Genomic DNA, 12,014 nt, shown 5'->3' with positions numbered 1-12,014 from the left:
TCTTTATCCCATTAGCCCTGGAGAGGAAGTACTCACACTGCATCTCAAGAATTGAGTGTTTGCAGTCCAAACTAGAGGCCACTAGGTGGCGATGTTGCGGATTTTGGCAGGCATAGTGAGTGATCCATAAGGCATGGTGTCTTTGATGGAATTATGCGTATTTTTTCTGTCACTGAGAAGTAACCGCAGCAATTACAATTACATTTTAAAATAAAACATTTTTTAATGGCTAAAGATACAGCCTTGTAGAAAAACCCTTTGCCAGCTTGTACCTTTAGACACCTACATGACTTTTATACTATATTAATGATGATGTACAAATGTTAACAAAATGGAAGCTTCCTGTCCTAGATAAATCCAATCACACACATTCTTCTGTCTAGAGTTTGAGCAAGACAAACATAAATACGACTTCTTTCTAGTAGTGAAGACAGTCCTCTGTAATTACCTAATTACCTTTGGATATTGGTGCCATCACTCAAGATACTACTGGGTGAGTAAACCTGAGATTGACTTTCAGAGCGCTATTCTGAGCCATCTGAAAAGACTGTGAGAAATGATTGAGAATGTAAGAGTGAGGCTGGCGGATACATACAGCACCATGCTCTGCACTGAATGCTTTAATCAGTGTTGGTCTCTTGTTAGTGTTCCCAAGGTCCTTCTAAAGCAAAATGAGCTCAGAGAAGAAACAATTTGAAAGAATAAAGTGACCATTACAGAGTTACACATTACCTACAAAAATCATGTATACATACAATATCTATCATGTATATCATATAATACCTATTTTCAAAATAGCTTGCAAATACTATAGAGGTGTCAAATTCTTCCATCATTAAAAAAAAAAAAAGACAATAGCTAAGTACAAGAGGAACCATGTGATAACTGCAAGAAATGGGCAATTAAAATCTTCCTGTAAAGGAACTAGAAAGTAGCACATTGAGTGAAGGAACCCAGAGCCAGAAAGACAAATGCCACCTGTTCTCTCATCTGTGGTTCTTAGTTCCAAATCTTCAGATGTGAGTATATGTGTATATACACCCTGGAGTAACAACAGAAACCACCAAAGTTAAAAGGGGCCATGGGTGAGGCCTAGAGAGTGGACCAGTGGGATACAGGTGATGTGAAGTGGGAAATGGGAAAAAATGAGGAAAAAAATGAAACAATGAGGGGGGCTTTACCTGGGGCAGGAGGAGGAAGGTCATTATAGGAGGAGAGGGAGGGAGGTACAAATAATACTAAGGATGTTTGATAAAGCCTCAAGGACTCAAGTCATTTTCTGTTTACGTAAAATTATATATAAATGTGCATCTGTGTGTGTGTGTGTGTGTGTGTGTGTGTGTGTGTGTGTGTGTGTGAAATCAAGTTATTACACTTGGGCTGCCAATGTTCCCCATAAAAGCCATAGACTAATAAAAAACCCTAGTACCTGGCATGAAAAACCTTCACTCAAGTTGTTGGTCAGGGAAGTCGAAGTGACTTCCAAAAAATACAGGTTATGGCTATTGCTCTTGGTTGACTCTCAGAGACTGAAAATTTTAGACTTGGGAGATAGAAGGACTTGGGAGATCCAAGCCATATCTAACCTGAAAGCCTCCTCCCTGAGAACTAGCTTTCATAGTACCAGAAGCTGCCAAAGAGGAGAGCAATCAGTAGTCCTATCCATCTCTAAGGCCTATGAACCACAACAATGACCAACATGGCAATAGTTCCCTAAAGGGGCAACAGTGGCACTCATATCTTGGTGGTAACCAGCAGCTGTCTAAGGTCTATGGTGATATTTCATTTGTGCTGAAATGTGATTTTATTTGTATGTTAATAAATAAATGTGCCTGGGGGTCAGAGCTAATAGCAAGCCATAGCAGAAGTCTGGCAGTGGTAGCACACGCCCTTAAACCCGATCACATGACAGGCAGATCTCTGTGTGTTCAAGGACACCACCAGCATGGAGACACACACCTTTAATCTAAACACCAACCATAGAAGACCTGGAGGTCTGTATAGACAGGCAGTGATGAGGAGGTCATGTGGTTGGGTTTACAACCAATGAGAAGGCAGAACAGAAAGTCAATAAAACGACAGACACACAAAAAACAGGTCTCTTTCTCAGGGGAAGGACGGCAGCGGCAATGGGTGGTAAGAAGGCAGTTTTAGTCTCAGCTCTTAGCTACTGCTCTGACCTCTTGGGATTTTAACTCTGCATTTGGCTCTGTGTTTCTTATTTAATAAGACTGTTACATCTACAAAGGTCAGTTCAATAGGGGGGAAATTTTTGTGCCTGGTACTAGAATACTAGCCAACTACTCCAAGCTAGTGAGGTCATGGATTTTAGAAGAAAACCTACTACTGTCACTTTACTAGAGAGCATAATTCCTAACTGCATTATAATATTTACCCTTTTCCCATAGTTAATTGTAGCTTTCATCCCACATCAAAAACAAACATACATACAAACAAACAAACAAAAACCTTTTTGCAGCAGATGGAGACCTCAAAAAACCACAATTGGTCATAATGCAGAGATCAACTGCCCAGCTCCAATGGGTAGATCTACAACACAACTCCCGTACTTCAGGTTCAGGAAACATGGTAGAAGAGAAAATGTAGAGACTGTAAGAGCCAGAGGACCAGGACATTTGCAGTGAGATGGTGTCTCCTAGACATGTCAGGGAAGCTACATTCATGATAGCACAGCAATATGGCTGCCTAAACAAGACCTGACTAATGATAATAGCAATAGATATACTAATGCAGAGGTGGGGATTTCATAGGATTCCATGCATAGAAAAGGAACTGTAACAACTAATGATTACTAAGAGAGAGGGGGGAATTGGCTCTCAGGGATGAGCCCTCTAATTGGTTACCCAATACAAACTGCCAGCCCTGAAATCACATACACATAAGCAATACTAAACTGACTGACTAAATAAACAGGTTGATTTATGCACTTATGTTTAAATACACACACACACACACACACACACACACACACACACACACACACACGTGTAACAATAATAACCAGGAAAAAGAGGCCATCAATTTGAGGAGTAAAGGGCACATGGGAGGGGTTGAAGAGAAATCAAATTTTTTTAATTGTAAATAAAAAAATCTGAAATGAAAAACAAATAAACAAAGCAAAAGTAAAACCTCCTCATAGTTGTTGAGAATCCAAAGAGGAAGTGGTGGCTGGGCCAACAATTACTTGGTGTGATTTATCAGAAAAACAACTATTATGCAAGATGTAGGGCTCAATGTTGATCCTACAAAATGCTTAAATATTCATCACCCTGTCCCCCTTCTTAGAATACTATTGATACATAGTTGCTACTGTTGGAATGACAGACAAATGGGGTTCTTTATTGGAATTTCCAGAAAGTGCTCTCCAAGACTAAGCTATTATCCTAGGTTATAGCAAGTCTGCTGTTCGGATTTTTTTTTTTTTTTATTTCATTTGATGAGATATAAAATGTTTCTTTCACCCGCCTTGGCACAAAGGGAAATGAGTTATTAGCATGGCAGAGAAGAAGACAGTGGATGAGGTCATGCTGATGTTAAGTAAGTTACCAAACCCCTTAGACTCAGTTTCCTTGGTGGAAAAGTGAGAGATGACAAAATCAGTCTTGAGGGATTGCTGCAATGCTTGAATGAAGCAATACACTTCAACGGTTAAGTCACACAGCACCACTTCAACTCCACAACAAAAGCTAAAGTCCTTTTCCCTGGGGTTACCAGTGGAAAAGAGTATGTTCTACACCTAACATTTGCTTCATGAAGGTCTTATGGTTTATGTGGTGACTTCATGTGTGCACCATCTCGATTTAATCTTCATTGTGACACTATAGCAAAGTGAAAATTGCATTTTTAAGAGGTGTCTATACATCTGAGCGGAGACTCCGGACATGAAGTGTTAAAGCCAGTGTTGAGCACAAGGTCTTCTAACGTGAAGCATAGTGATCCCTCCACTTCGTTCAGAACTTAAAACACATATATTTTCTAGTGCCTACAGTTAAAGATTCTGTATTGCGAACCTAGGTCTCATGCCTCTCACATAATGATGCAAAGCTGAATGAAGTATATATGTATGTGGATGCATTATTTTCATTGACAAAGTTTTAACTCAAAAGTGTTTATACTGTCAGGACAGCAAAAGTAAGTTAGGAGATCGTAGCTCAATATAATGACAGCTTCAGAAGTTACTAAAACCCAGGTTCTGGAATATAGCTTAATGTATTTTCACTTTTCCCTAAAACCAGTGACATACAGAAAGGGAATATCCACAAGTGGATATGAAGGTGGATATAGAAAGAAAGGGCCCAACTCACTTGTCTCCAACTTCTACTTGATCTGAAAGAAGTTATGGGCACTTGAATTCCCCCATGAGGAGAGGAAAGGAAGGCATACTCAGTCCTTCCACTGTGAGCTAGATCTTAGTAATCCTTGAATGCTTACATGACTCAAGGCCTTGCTCAAGTTGTAAAAATGAATTTACATTTTAGTCCTTGTTCCAGTAAAGCAATGAAAGAGTCCAGTCTCACATGCTTGAGGGGTAGGGACATGAGTATATGTGACTTTGTGTGTGTGTCTAAATGTCTGTGTTTTCACAGAACATCTAAGAAGGGTTAACAAGATTTACTTGACATCTGTCCAAACTACCACCAACTACTGTCTCTCATTTGGGTGAAGTTCTGAGAAACTGTTTAAAATCAGAGGTGAAAGACTACCTTTCAATACTTAGAGATAAGAAACCAAGCACAATCCCTATTATAGAGGTAGAAGCAGGAGGATCAGGAGTTCAAGGTGATCCCTGGCTACACAGTCATTTGGCACAGAGGCTAGCCTATACTACAATGAGACTCTGTTTAAAAAAATAACAGCACAGAGTTAGAGGGGTCTTTTTTCCTTTCCATTTCCTTCCTCCCTTCCTTCCTTTCTTCCTTCTTTCCTTCCTTCCTTCCTTCCTTCCTTCCTTCCTTCCTTCCTTCCTTCCTTCCTTCCTTCCTTTTTTCCTTCCTTCCTTTCTCTTCCTCCTCTTCCTTTTTTAGATAAGGTCTCATTACATAGCCCTAGTGGGTCTGAAACTTATTAGGTAGACCAGGCTGGCCTCAAACTCACAGAGATCTGTCTACTTCTGCCTCCTGAGTATTGGGATTAAAGGCTGTACCACCATGCTTAGCAAATTAGAACTTTTGAAGGTTGAAAAGCAAACACCTACTTAGTATGTCAGATTCTGACAATAGTCTTAAGATATAAAATAATTGGTATTTGCTCTTATCCTGTGGTTAGGCATGGAGGATACTGCATGCTAGGATAGTTGAAGATACAGATTCCTTATCTTGTCCTGGGATGAACACATAGATAACAGAGTCCCTCTGTACCAGAAAGCTAAGGGAGCAGCTTGAAATAGAGAACCAGATTTTAGTAACACGGAAGAAAAGATAAGAGGTAAAATACTATAATGATTAGTAATGATTGTTAACTTGACAGGATCTAGACTCACTGAAGAGACAAACCTCTGGGCATGCCTGTGAGGGATTATCCAGATTAGGTTAATGAGGTGGGAAGACCTGCCCTGAAAGTGGACCTTATCATCCCCATGCCAGTGCCAGCATGGTACATCTTCCTTCAAGATGCACAAAGCAAACTTCAGTAGGTGCTGCTATTGATACAAACTCCAAATGGACTGTAACAAAAGCAATGTGTTAGAGTGACATCATTTTACAAAGCCACGATAGTCTACTATCAAACTTTCATTGTTTTGATCTAATGGATAGAAAATGAAATTTCAGTGCCATTTACCTTACACATCTTTTGTCTTAAAAGTGGAATCTTTTCCTATGTTTTATGAGCAGTTTCTACAACTCACCCAATCATGTGCTGTTTCTTCATTGATCAATGCCTGGGAACTCTTGTGGTAAAAGCTACAAATTCTGGGCTACAACAGGTTATTATTATTATTATTATTATTATTATTATTATTATTGTAAAGAGGTATACATTACTTAGTGTTTTGTTAATCTCTTTAAAATGAAGAGTGGATATTGAATTTTGTAATATGCTTTTTTACCACCGAATCCTAAGCAATGATCATGTGAATTTTCCCATTGGATCCATTGATAGAGACAGACAACTATACTTTGATTTTCCAGTATCTAATTATCTTCATATTCTGGGAATAATTTCTATTTGGTCATGTGTGGAACATTTCTTTACATTGTGTGAATAAATGTCACTGTGGTTGGGTTAATTAAATAAGCTGACTGGCCAATACTTGGACAGGTAGAGGTTAGACAGGACTGACTGGCACGAAAAAAGAGAGCGCATAGAAAAAGAAGAGGAGTCTTGGGAGTTGTGAGGAGATGGAGAGGAAGCAGAGATGAACTTGTCATACTGAAAAAAAGTACTGAGCCACGTGGCAGAATGTAGATAAGAAATATGGATTAATTTAAAATATAAAAGTTAGCTAGTAACAAACTGAGCTGTTGGCCAAGTATTTATAATTTATAATAAGTCTCTGTGTGGTTATTTGGGAATTGGCTGGAGGGATAGAAAAGTTCACCTATAGCCATGGACTAGTAGCTTTATAGAATATTATAACTATGATGAAGTTTGTCTATAGATGTCTTTAATTTTTTCAGATATATTAGTATTATGAATATACTTAAAGAATTTAGACTTTTTTTTCTTCTTGCAATTGATTATTGAGGAAAAAGTAAAAAGAGAACTAGAGTTACTGAGAGTCATGTGGCTGCCTGGCTTTTACACAGTGAATTAAAGATATCAAGGTGAGAAGGAGGTAGTATAACGTATGAGGAGGAGGAAGGAGGAGAAAAAAGAGGGAGGAGAAGGCTGAGGAGGAGGAGGAAGAAGAGAGGGAGGAAGACAAGAGGGAAAGAGGAGGGAAGAATTTTCTTCCAGGGGTAAATATGAGCTCATTGAATAATTTATACATGCATATGAGGGGGACATGTGAAGAGTCATCAGAGAACAACTTTTGGGACTCTGTTCTTTCTTGTCACACCTTGTGGGATCTTGGGACATAAGTCAGGCTGTGTGCAAGCCCCTCTACTTGCTGGGTTATCTAATGGGCTCAAAAATATACATCACTAAATAAGTAGGTCCAAACCAAGCTTTTCAGACAAGCCTCTACTAAAGTAGCCTTTTCCACCTTCTGGAGACTTATAACACAAGCTCAGTTCTGTTGAGGGCATCTGAAGCCAGCACCTTTGTGAGTTGTATGGAGATTCACCAGTATATATCCTGGCCCAGGAGTGACAGAGTGCGCCAGCCATACTTCTTTCCTCCACAAGTTGTGTGAAGACTCCGTTCCTTTCAAGGCCATACTGCATGTGACTGGCTCTTTCCTACAACCACCAAAACTGTGACTCAGTTTCACTTCAATGGCCTTGAGGTTGAAATGGAGAGGCTGCTTGTTGTTCGGTGTTGTTCTGTTTAGAGGTTTGGTTATGTCCCTTGTCAATGTTATCTGACTTGAAGACTTTTAAAAAAAGAATTTATTGTATGCATATATCCAACAAAAGTATTTTTATATGGAGGAGGCCTAAACAGCACAATGGATTATAGGCTGAAAATATCTCTTTCTAGATTCTACCACAATTCTCTAATTCTGAAAGGATTTAAACAGGAAAGCCACAGAGGGAAAATAAAAACCCTCTAGGGACTTCACCCCATTCAGGGTGTTTGTTCAGAAATTCAACAGACAGTGATAAATATTTATCATAGGTCAGGATAAAACTGTATTACAGGCCCAGAGAAAGGAAAAGTGAATAGGGTCAGACAGCTATCATCTCAGCTATTGTAGAATACTTAGCTGTTCGAACATTGTAACTGCCTGCACTCAATGTGGGAAACCAGTTACTATTTTTTTTTGTTTTATTTTTAGCTTGGTAAAATTATTGGAGTTTTGCATTATTATACAGAAAAGTTGTACATTAATAGTAGTATTCTCTTAGCTGGTCAGACAACCACAGAGAAAGCAGGACCAGAGTTGCTCATTCAGAGTCAGGTTGAAATTTATCACCATTCATGGGCAGCAGAACATGAGATAAGGCCAAGTGTGGGAGAGTGCTGTATTAGGGCCAGTTTTAGTTACAGCCTTCCCTGCTGAAGCTGTAAACACAAATGGCCAATTTAACAACAAGGAGAGACCACCTATAAGATCTAGACCTAGGGTCTAATCAGTTGTTCTGTGGCTTCTTTCAATTACAGGATCCCTGCTATGTTTACGAGGACTTTTAATGTGAGCATCATGGTTTTGAAGGCCATATCATTATTGGTCGTGTTTGATCTGAGGGTGGGAAAGCATGGGCTCAAACAAAACAAACAAATGCCTGCACAAAGTTACTTAGGACGGTGCTGTACATTGGCATCCACAAGAGCCTACTGTGGAAGAGAAGGGGAAAGGTTCAGACACCACAGGGACTGAAACCCAGAAAGCCGGTGCTATTGAAAGTTCTGTTTGGCTCAGGAAATGAAAATTAGTTGAGAGTAAGTACCATGGCTTTGTCAACACTACTTCAGGGTGTTCTGAGAACGGAAGGATGATCAAGACAAACACATCATCCCATTCCAGTGTGGTAACAGGATATGATTTACAAATGGAAAATTAGGCCATTTACAAAAACTGAATTGCTGCTTATATTCAAATAATTCTAATCACGTATCAACTGAGTCACAATGCATGTGACTTCTCAGGCTTAAAAAAAAAGAAAAATCAAATCACCTAATTGCTTAAGATTTTGTGAGTAAAAAGACCCCTAATGGAAAACTAGCTGTCTTGCTAAAGGCTCTGCACAGGCTCTTGTCATGGCATCCTTTCTCAGTTCTGCTTCCAATATGACCCTCTACTCAGTTTTCTGACACTTGGAGGAATCTTTTCATTCTACATTTTTCCTTTGGACTGTTACATGCATCCCTATGTCTTAAACTGCTACCTTTGTGGATGGCTTATAGCCACAGGCAGCTATGGATATTCATGTGTAGGGCCCAACAACAAACTTGTAAACTTCTTAAAACATTATAATTTTTCTCAATTTCTTTTTGTAACTCGGTCACAGATTTTTTTGAGCGTGAACTTTGTAGACAATTAGCATCATGTTGCAGTGTCATGACGCTCTCTTTCACAAACCCAGCTCCTCTACCTGTGTGCCACACATACATATCAAAGGTATCATGTCCTGAGTTTATTTTACGGTCTTCCTTGTACGCATCCAGCCAGTTATATGGGCAAGAAAGGGAGTTACCTTTTCCTCGGGTTTTGCTTTATTTTTTTGCATTGCACCTAACAGAGCTTATTTATACAATCCTTCCTTCTTTCCTTCCCTCCTTCCCTCCTTCCTCCTTCCCTCCCTCCCCCGCCCTCCCTCCCTCCCTTCCTTCTTTCCTATCACTACCATTATTTGAACTCAGGTCTGTGCAAGTCTCTTTCTCCTTCAATTCTCTTTACATTATTGATAGTTAAAATATATTTCCTCACAACGAAAGAAAAAGTGGCCTCCCATCACTCCGCCACCAAGCAAGATACATAGCCCAGCATGCACTTGTCATTGCTGTACACAGCATTCCCATTATTGTCTGTTGTGTATAATATGAAGCTCAGGTTCCTCATCAAGTCCTAAAGCAATTCTCTTCTCTTTACAGGTCTTGAAATCTTTACATAAACCCTGTGATCTGGTCACCCAAGTCTCATCCTTTCCCCAAACACACCACATCTTTATCGTTATGAGAGTTGCAGTGTTTCCTCTGCATGAAATGCCTTTCCTAATCTGTCCGAGGGAATTCTTCTGAAGAGCAGGGTGGTGGTTGTTGTTAGAGGGTTGCCAGAGGAAGAAATGAAAAGAAGACCTGTTTTCCACATGATCCAGACCATACAGACTCTTGGCAAGCATCTGAGATTGTTGCCTCTCTCAGCAGCACATCTCTGAACTTTCTGAAAAAGTCTTAACAGAAAGTGTTTCCTTTCTTAAATCTCATCCCCAGCTTTCCTCCAAAGTATTGGGCATTCTTTCTTTCTGGTACTAATATCCAGTTTTACTATCATATTGTACCAACTACAAGTCTGATGGAGATTTCACATTTCAGCATTTCTGACCCCGCGGTATATCATAAGATCTACACATCAAGGCTTTGTTAAGAGCAATCATTCCCTTACAAACCAATGTATTAGTGCTGTTACTTATGAGAAAGTGAAATCAGATAAACATTATACTTAAATTGCATGAAAATTGCCATAAAATGTGATTATCCAAGGTCAATAATGCCTATTTGTGGTAGGCAGGGAATTTTATGTTTTTTATTAATCAGAGAAACAGCTTTAAAAAACACTTTAAAAAAAAGTAGCTGGCAGCAATGGCACATCTTTAATCCCAGCACTCGGGAGGCAGAGGCAGGTGAATCTTGAGTTCGAGGCCAGCCTGGTCTACAAAGTGAGTTCCAGGACAGCCAGTGCTGTTACACAGAGAATCCCTGTCTTAAAAAACAAACAAACAAACAAAAAAGTAGTACTGTCTTCTCTCCATGTTCCCATCCAACATACTGCCTAACCACAGTCCATGGACAATGGAGCCAAGTGAAACTGAAACCAAATAAAACTTTTTTTTTTCTTAAAGAAACTACTCTTTAGTGTCCTATTAGTAATCAAGAGATATTCCATTTGTGTGTCCAGCAAACAGACAAAGCTCTACAGCCTCCAAACCATATTAGGCTAACATTCTGCATCACATAGTTCTCAGTTATACAATGCGGAACTACAAAACCATGGCCTTATGTGTACTGTGCCACATCATCACCTGAGTGGCCTTAGCTGGCAGCCAGACATAGGTCCAATGAGGGTACAGGGTGAGTCTGTAAAACTCTACACTGTGACGATGATGCTGACAAGGCAGAGAGGAGCAACAGAGGGAGGACAGGGAAGAAGACGATGGAGAAAGATGGGGGCCATAGCTCTAAAGTAGAACCTTCCAACAGAAATATGATGTGAGCCACAAACAGAATTTTAAGTTGTCTGATAGTTGCACTTTAAAAGTAGAATAAAAAGATTCATTCTAAGGCTATATTTCACTTATGTTACTTAATGGAATGAAGGTGTAATCACTTAACAATGCAATCAATATTAGGAAACCAGAAACAAAGGATTTTCCACAGTTTCTGTTGCTCTGCTACTGGACTTAGCCGTATTGGAGTTGCCTAAGAGCAACACATGGTCAATGTCTGCTGTATCAGACAGTGTAAGTCCAAGTTGTTTTTATAAACCCAGCTAAATAATAAAGTAATAATAATGTGCTACCTCCAGAGTGGACTTTTCACCCCATCATGTTGGGAACATTTAATATTACCACAATATTCTTAAATTTGAAAAAAAATAGAGTATAATATTCCCTTCAAATTCTTTTTGTGTCTTATTTTGGATAATTTTTTTGAAACATGATTTGAGACAATTCCTGGTATCCTTTTCACCTTCCCTTCATTCTGTTGGCTAAAAAAGGGGTGGCTATAGCCCATCTTGGTCTAATAAGAAAGTTCTGGGTACAGGATCTAAGAATATAAATCATTTTAGGATTATCAGTATCTTACATATGGCAGGTTCTGAATATATAACTTTGACTATACATTAAAAAGTGAACTAAAGTTGACATTGGCAATCTTCAATTTGAAATCCACAATGGCATTATCTGGAGAGGGAGAAATATTCTGTTGCCTGGCCCCACCTTAAGCTCCCATGGCCAGAGAAGCTGGTGGTGGATCTAGAGTTTGCTTTGGGTATTGAGACTTAGAAAAGTGGTTTACCTCTTCTGAAGGTGTTGGCCAGTATGATTCCATGGACCCACAAGAATTGCAGGCTGCTGCAAACACTCTTAGTTACCTCCAGAGTTTGATGATAAGACCAATCTAGTACTTGCTTGGAAGTTTTATCCATACCGGCTAGCTTTCATAGTGTAGGTAGGTACCATCCACCATGCTGAGGATTATCATCAGTTTTATCATCAAGACTAATC

General features: G+C 39.4%; 1 protein-coding gene across 1 annotated transcript in view; it reads right to left on the bottom strand.

The window, feature by feature from the left end:
* LOC114697497 (formin-1) overlaps positions 1 to 12,014 on the bottom strand; it is a 270,035-nt gene that overhangs the window by 66,394 nt on the left and 191,627 nt on the right. The window lies entirely within an intron of this gene.

This window comes from Peromyscus leucopus, chromosome 4 (assembly GCF_004664715.2).
Source record: "Peromyscus leucopus breed LL Stock chromosome 4, UCI_PerLeu_2.1, whole genome shotgun sequence".
NCBI classification, from domain to species: domain Eukaryota; kingdom Metazoa; phylum Chordata; class Mammalia; order Rodentia; family Cricetidae; genus Peromyscus; species Peromyscus leucopus.
This window is presented reverse-complemented; position numbering and strand designations above follow the sequence as displayed.